This window comes from Sinocyclocheilus anshuiensis, unplaced genomic scaffold, assembly GCF_001515605.1.
Source record: "Sinocyclocheilus anshuiensis isolate Anshui unplaced genomic scaffold, SAMN03320099.WGS_v1.1 scaffold1123, whole genome shotgun sequence".
Lineage (NCBI taxonomy): Eukaryota > Metazoa > Chordata > Actinopteri > Cypriniformes > Cyprinidae > Sinocyclocheilus > Sinocyclocheilus anshuiensis.
This window is the reverse complement of record NW_015544248.1, coordinates 765,665-773,711: the sequence shown is the minus strand read 5'-3', so window position 1 is coordinate 773,711 and position 8,047 is coordinate 765,665.

Genomic DNA, 8,047 nt, shown 5'->3' with positions numbered 1-8,047 from the left:
ATTTACAATAACTGCTTTGGGTGAGAGTGATCTAATGTTTACACACGGAGTAGAGGTGGTGGGAGAATTAGCAGCGCGCTGTATAGTTGCCTCGGATTTGTGAGCGTCAGCCTGGGATGTTTCCAGCGCGGCTCTCCGCTCTCTCAGCTGGGTCTGCCTCTCCACCAGGTCGCGGATCTGCTTCTCCACGGCCTCTAGCTCGAGCTGCATTCGGTGTCCTCACCTGCACTCAAAGGTAGACACACATCCGCCATTAAAGCAAGTAACAGTGAGTAAAACAATGGAAATGTGTGTGAATAGAGTATTAGTAATGTAAGCGAGATTAGCGGCAACCACGCTGGCGATGCTAGCAGGCTATTTGCTAATAGCGGACTCGGGAAGTCAAAATAAAACTAGTGATAACAAGGCGCTCTGATTGTTTTTGTTGTAGAATACGATAGGGGATATATTCACACGTTATAGAAACGAAAATTATGGTATATAAAATTGATTTTAATATAAAAAATTAGACGACAAAAATTAACTTGACGGAGCTCAAACTCAAAACACACGGCAGCAACAAACAGGAAGTTTGTTGTGACTGATCTTTTCGGGGTCGAGATGAGTTCCTCTTTTTCATAATATTCACGGATGTAAGACGCTTTGTTGGCATCCATGATCACGTTTGACGGATAGCCGGACGCTTGCTGTTTCAAAAGCAGAAACTATTTTACGTAAACGCAAAACAGCGTATCCGTCCTTTGTGGGAAATGCCAAACTTCATCGACCTTGGCCACAATGTAGCCCTTCTCGATCGCTTTTAAAAGTTCGATACTGACCCAACACCCCGAGAGAGCTCTCTCCTCATCCGTGTGGTTACAGCTTGACGTCTGGTTTTCGGCGTGAGTGCAGGTTCTGCATAAGGGGAAAATGAGCTTTCCTCCGCATCTGTAAGACAGTACCGGATGGAGTAAGTTGTGAGGTTGCCTTGATAAGTCCGTAATAATTTTAAATCGGTTCAAAATCATTAAAAATGATTAGGGGGTGTCTGATCGGATAGCTTTTCCTTGCTTGACAGAAGGGGTATAAGCTGGTAAAATTGACGTAACATTTTCTCCCCTTCGGTAGTTTTGTGATAGAATTTATATGCATTAGTTCTTCTGCCAAAAAGGGCATGTCGAGGCTTCAGTCTCTTGGGAGCCGAATAAGTACTCATAAACGCCATCACTGAGGGGTCGGTCTGTTTCATTTTGTTCCGTTCACACTCCCACAGGACCTCTATTTTCAAGTTGTATGCATTTTGCAGAATCTCTACCTTGCCGTCAAACCGTCTTCTGAGAAAGCCGAAAGGTACGCCTGACAAAGGGTGGGTATTATGGGGTTCAAAGTGGCATTCGTGTCTGTGAAATAAACACCCAATGAATTCTAGCCCGTACCTCGTCCCGTCCTGTTCGTAGTAACTGTCTAAAAAGTAATGACTGAATAACGTCAATGCGTTAGAGTAAGTCTTGCTGTGTTGGACGTACATGTTATTATGCGTCAGAGCCAGCGTGTCTCTGTCGAGGTAATGTGTTTTGAAGACCCCCATACAACAGCTCGCGAGAGTGGTAAAGTTGAACGGATCGAGTTCGGTACAGTCTATGAACGCTTCTCGGTATTTCATGCACGCTTCACGTAATAAGACGACGTCGTTCACGCCGTACGCATACAACTCCTTCCTGAAACGGAAGAATTTACCAGAGACCGTGCTATACCACACGTTGAACTTTGCCTGGTCTTTATCCGACATGTGTTCATAGCCGTAAAACTTTTTGTCGGGATAGGGACCCACATAGTTCTCATTTTCCCACCTATTGAAATGATGGGGGAAGTAGCCTTTCTCCATCGTGGTCAGGTTTAGAGCGGCAGGCATCTTAGAAAGAGCCATCGGGATTAAACTGTAACTGTCTATGTATCGCTGAGCAAAAGCTTCGTCGTACATTAAGATTAATTTTTATATCCTTGCATGATGATGTCGAGAGTAAGTCCCAATTTGCAAAAATACTCGAGAATTAGAAAAGAGTCGAATCTGGAAGCGGATGCAAATCGTTCGCCATCAAATGTGAACGCGCAAACAAAATTAGCGACGTGTCTTCCATTTTCATAACAAGTTTCGAAGTCATAAAAAATATACTTCTTGCTAGGAGGGTCCTTGGGCGGTTGGGGCTGTATGTAGCAGAAATGTAGCCCTCGGTCGTGCAGTTCTGCCCCACAATCACAGCAACAGAAGGGCGACGGGTCCTATAATTTCGTACCGTCGGTTACATAGTTTGCAATATTTTATAACGTCACAAGGGGGATTCTCTTTGCCGGGCGGAGTCTTCTTGTGCATGTCGTAACAGTGCTTCGAATTACAAAAGCGTAGACAAACGGGACAGTGAACGATTCTTTTAGGGTATTTGAAGCTATCTCGGTCGAAACAAACATTACAGACGTGTTTACAATGGTGATCCTGGATTTTTGAGAAGCCTTTATAGCAGAATTGACACACATAGTCAGCACCTATGAAAGCCGTCAGATTCAGAATCATGTAGTAATGCTTGTCATGTAAATAAAGAAACACGGTTTTAGGATGAATTTCTGCATTATTTTTGAACATTTCTTACGCTCCTGCACTTGTCCTGTAAAATACGACTATTTTGATGTCTAGCAGATATTCAAACTTTGCTATATCATGAAGACCGATCTTGTCTTGGATCGAAAATCCTGCGTTGTTGTGAATGACTGTCGCACAACTTTCTAATTCGCTCTCGGGTATTTGCGGTTCGAGAAAACGTGCAAGGCAGATAGAAAGGCACAATTTATTACCCCTATTCACAGGACAGAATAAACTAATCTTTTTTCTTTTAATCACCTGATCTAATGGCAAATCTGTGCGTTTACGCCTCCGACCCCCTCGATGTCTGTTCATGGCCACGTCGACTTCGATCTCGACTGTGTCGTCGGACAATAACTGATCGTCGCTCTGTACATTTTTTTCAATTTCCTCGGTAAAAATATTAACGTCGTAATTATTACCAGGTGTTAAAACGGCGTTAACGAGTGATTTCAAGATTTCACCATTCATCGTTAAATTAATCACGCTAGAGTCCCCGCCGATAGTTCTAGCAAACGATGCTATCTCCTCAATTTTCTCGTGTAATAATATGTGATATGATGATAAATCCGTAGACCTTATTTCACGCTTATTCATATTCCTTCGCAATTCCACACTGTTAAATCAGGGCCTAGGTGTTACATGATATCCGTTTACGATTCCGCCATGTCGTATCAGCGAGTCAATGTTCACACGACTTGGTTCGGTCATGCCTGAAGGACGAGTATCATGGTTATTACCCGTAGAGCTAGTTGACAGGAGTGCTGCATCAGAAGGGGGGTCAGTGCGGGAAGTCGTCGGCCGCTCAGAGTCGTTATTATAACAAGACTACAAATCAAAATGGATGCATACAAAAAAAAACTACAAACAAGATGGTTGCCTAATATAAAATGGCTGCCTCATACAACAAGACTACACATCAAAATGGATGCATACAAAAAGGACTACAAACAAGATGGCTGCCTAATACAAAATGCCCGCCTCATACAACAAGACTACAAATAAAAATGGATGCATACAAAAATACTACAAACAACATGGTTGCCTTATACAAAATGGCCACTTCATACAACAAGACTATAAATGAAAATGGATGCATACAAAAAAGACTACAAACAAGATGGCTGCCTAATACAAAATGGCCGCTTCATACAACAACACTACAATTCAAAATGGATGCATACAAATACTACAAACAAGATGGCTGTCTAATACAAAATGGCCGCCTCATACATCAAGACTACAAATCAAAATGGATGCATACAAAAAGACTACAAACAAGATGGCTGCCTAATACAAAACAATGACAACAGAAGTATTCACAATGCTATAAAAGTATTCGGATACAAACACATCCAAATATAGAAGTTACAAACCATTTGGATACAATCAAAGATATATATAGCATTCGAAGTTAGAAAAATAATAGTAAAAGCAGAGAACATAATCAGAGCTGTAAATTACACCAGATATAGATGATGATTAAAAAGTATTCGGATACAAACACATCCAAATATAGAAGTTACAAACTATTTGGATACAATCAAAGATATATAGCATTCGAAGTTAGAAAAATAATAGTAAAAGCACAGAACATAATCAGAGCTGTAAATTACACCAGATATAGATGATTAAAAAGTATTCGGATACAAACACATGCAAATATAAAAGATACAAAGTATTTGGATACAATCAAAGATATATAGCATTCGAATGTCATCAGACCGAAAATGAAATTGATTATAAAAGCATTATCTATCGATGTTGTAGAAAACCATTAATTACACACAGCAGATTAACAATCAGTGCTCTCTCTCTCAGTTGTGTTTGTAAAGCTTCGTGAACTGATGTGAAATTTTCAATCATTTCTGTTTGCAAGTCGCGCAGACGAATCTATATTGCTTGATGTAAATTACCTCGAAGTTCATGAAACCTGGCGTCCATGCGGTTACTAAAGTCGGTAAAGAAATCCGTCTGCCTGTTAAGCAGTTTGTTGAATAGAGAGTCCTGCCTGTCAATTTGTGGAGCAAAGAGACAATTCTTTCATCTACACCATTGTTCTGCTCTGGCTGCGATTCAGTTTCCTCCTCGGACGCATCGTCACCAGCGGATGGTGTTTGCCTACCCCTCTGCGACAAATTTTCACTCCTCCAACTGGCTTTTCCCAGTCATTTATTTGTGTATCGGTCCAGTTAGCAGCATTGACTGCAATGCGGGGCGATCTGTCTGAAAAGAATAATAGTAATTTAAATAATTATTTTATGAAAATCGTGACATAAATCTATTCATTTTTTAAATAACTGTTTGAATATAATATTATCTATTCATTTTTTTTAATAACTGTTTGAATGTAATATTATCTATTACTGCTTTAAAGATTTTCTTTGTTAAATAATAAAAGTATGAAAAATTATAATCTAAAAATAAATATGAAACGCATACCTTGAATTATGTCAGGATCGGTATCATTGACGGTTCTGTCAGGCTCTGATAATCTGTCTGTATAGAATAAACAGAGGTTAAACATTGTCAAGACTTTAAAGTCACATGCATATTAAATAATAATTAGTAAATCAACAAAACGATATTGGAATATAGAAAATAATAAAGGGGAAATTAGCTAATGAGATTATTGCTAGATAAATCAGAACAAAAAATGCAATAGCAAAACTGAGCCACAAGATGTTGACAAAGTAGCTTTACCAGCTAAAGCATATGTATTAAAAAATATAAAAGTTATCCAATTAGCTTATGTTAAACATATCAATAGTGAAATTTAAAAATAAATGCAAAATTATTTAAAGCATATTATCTACTTTATTAGAACCATTTTGAAGATCTATGAACCAAACGGCCTAGTATTGCATGTGATCCTAACAATATTAAAAATAAAACTTACTGTTGTGTGATTCTTCTCTCGGCTCCGGAATAACCTGGGCTATTGCTCTTTTCTTTCTCAAGGGACTTTGTGCAGGATTTCGGGTATTGTTAGTGGTGCTTGGACCAGCTCGGACATCGCTTTCCCAGTCTTTGTTAGAAGCACTCGGGCCGGCCTGTTCAACACTTTTATTGCATTCTTGTGTTAGGTCGATAAAATTTGGCTGAGTTATTAACTGGACCAGATCTAGAAAAAATAAAGATAAAATAATTTCTGTTGTAATTATTTAAATCCTCAGTATCCACAGCTCAGTAGTTTAATTTTTAAAAGTATAAAACATTTACTTTACCAGTTTGGGTGTCCCGTTCATAGATCAGCCGCACATCTGCTCGAAATAAAGACAAAATAATTTTCTGTTGTAATTATTTTAAAAAGGTAAACAGTGTCCACAGCTGTAGTTTAGCAACCACACACACACACACACACACACTACACGTGGGCGCACCATGTGTAAAATGAGATACAAAGACAAAAGAAGTTTAATTTTTAAAAGTAGAAAACAAATATTTGTACCATTTTGTGAAACTTGCCCCTCAATCAGCTGTACATCCGCTAAAAATAAACACAATATAATTTTCTGATGTAGATATTTAAAACGATCAATGGATACATAGCATTACTAAGCAAGCATGATGCAACAAACATGTGGCTCCACGTTAACGCCGGTACCATCCGTGCAAGTCAATAAAGGAATGAATCCCCAAAGAAAAGTTTAGGTTTTAAATTATAAAAACTATTACTTTACTGTCTTGCTCATCAATCAGCTGGGCGGCCGCTACCAATAAAAGCAATTAAAAAAAAAAATAATAATAATTTTCTGCTGTAAAATAGTTTACGTATATATATATATATATATATATAGAGAGAGAGAGAGAGAGAGACATCAGATAAGAGATCAATTTTGAAGTCACTGAAATAAGGCCACAAAACACATACAGAACATTTGTTCACAAGACGTTTGAGAACTGATCTTGAAGTCTAGAGTTTTTGCTTCAAAATTATGTGAAAATCATCTTACTCACTCATTCACAGAAAACAATATATTGATTTAAATTTTCTAAGACACTTTTTGTGTAGAAAAGGTATATGCAAGGAGGCGTGAATGTTCATGCATAATGATTCACATCTGAGAAGACAAAGGCCTGCAAAATGAGCTGCATAATGAGCCTTTCAGTCAGGTGTGTGACTGAGAGGGAATTGCTACAAAAAAGAATGTAAGGGAAAAATAAATTTATATATTTTTGTTTGTAGTTCATTTAGAATACATATAACTATCACATAAAATAACTCATGGGAGTGTGTGCTGCACATGGTCTTAGCTGTGGTCCAGGTTCCTGTGCAGGCAGGAATCTCAGAGCCTTTGGAACATGTCAACGTCAGTCTCTGTTTTCTATGACCAAGTGGGCTGCTTTGCTTTGGTTCTGTTTGCAACAGGTTCTTTTACACTGTTATACTCACATCTGAAATAAAAAAGTAAGCATGCTGTTTACACAAACTACATTATTAACATTATTATGATGTTCACTGATACTAGTACTAATTTATCGAAACAAAGAACACAATTACCACATAGCAAAAATAGTTTACCATACAGCAAATAAATCAAATGAAAGTAACATCTGTAAAATAGTGAATGCACACTTACTCTAAGATTCTGAATGGAGTTGAAAAGTGAACGAGTGCCCCCTTACTGTGAGAGATGTAGGTGAAGGCAAGAGTGGTCTATTCGGTCCTAAAATAATTTTATAAACAATTGTTAGCATTTTTTCCCCACAGTACCCTACTATAGTATGCATACTTCATGAGAAAACAGAATGCCAATAACAAAGAAACTACATTTTAACACTATCAACTACAAATAATATTGTGCACATCGCGCTGGTTTCATACTGATTACTTTGTAACATAATATTTGTTTTTGTCGTTACTTACTTCGTTTAAAAGTAGAAATGTTAAGCTTTCTATAGATATATCTCTCATGTGTGTGTGTCAAATATTCGCTGAGTTTCAGTTCATTTTAGTGACGTGTTTCAAACAGATATGCGCAGAGAATGAGACGGCTAAAAGCACACACTGTTTATTTTCTTTATTTTGCAAAAGCACAGTGTTTTGTTGATATTGTGAGTGTACACAAATAAAAGTAGACCCTTTACAGATTTAAATGCTGTATTACTCTTATATGTACGGTAAAGTATGAAGGAGCATTGTAATTTTATAAATAACCACCAGAGGGCATCCAAGCTCTATGGTATATCTCCTCACACTGCAGCTGTGAAAACACTTTCAGCATCTGCAAAGAGAAAACATATGGTCCAGCCTGATTTGTAACACCGATAGAAACTTTTTCACCGGGACTAAACACCAACAGTGGTATTGCCTTAATCTCATAGTATAAAAGTCTCAACTTTTTTATCGTTTTAACTAACGACAGAGAAACTATCAGAGAAATATAGATCCATGACTAATGAGAAATATTTGCTCTTGTCTCTGTACCA